The sequence below is a fragment of the Sinocyclocheilus grahami genome, unplaced genomic scaffold, assembly GCF_001515645.1.
Source record: "Sinocyclocheilus grahami isolate Dianchi unplaced genomic scaffold, SAMN03320097.WGS_v1.1 scaffold608.1, whole genome shotgun sequence".
NCBI lineage: Eukaryota > Metazoa > Chordata > Actinopteri > Cypriniformes > Cyprinidae > Sinocyclocheilus > Sinocyclocheilus grahami.
In genome coordinates this window covers 883,411-883,925 of record NW_015505787.1, presented here as the reverse complement: position 1 = coordinate 883,925, position 515 = coordinate 883,411, and positions in this window count along the sequence as shown.

Genomic DNA, 515 nt, shown 5'->3' with positions numbered 1-515 from the left:
AGAGGCTTTATACTTTGCAGTTTAAGATGGCTTTGGTTGATGTTGAAAAAAAAAATATTATTTCATAAGTCATGAGTTCTGTTGGGTTAAGCAAATGTATATTTTTGTGTATATGTGTATACATTACTTTATATACAGTGTATACACATACACAATATAAACATAGTCTATAATATGTTAACATTCAACACCAAAATACACTAATACCGAGTATATTATTGTAGCCTACATAGTTTCATGAATACAGCACAAACAGAAAGGTTCAATTCATTGACTAATATGCAACCAAATCAACGTGGTTTAATACAACCGATAATAAAATAAAAATACAAACATGCCATATAAAATCTATCAGGTACCCATCCATATCGTATTAATATTACAATCTCTTGCAAGCAGATACACGATGTATCGTTCTGACTGACGTCAGAGGCTGAACCGGAAGCTGTTCCGTCTGTGTGTGTGTGTGTGTGTGTGTGTGTGTGTGTGTGTGTGTGTGTGTGTGTGTGTGTGTG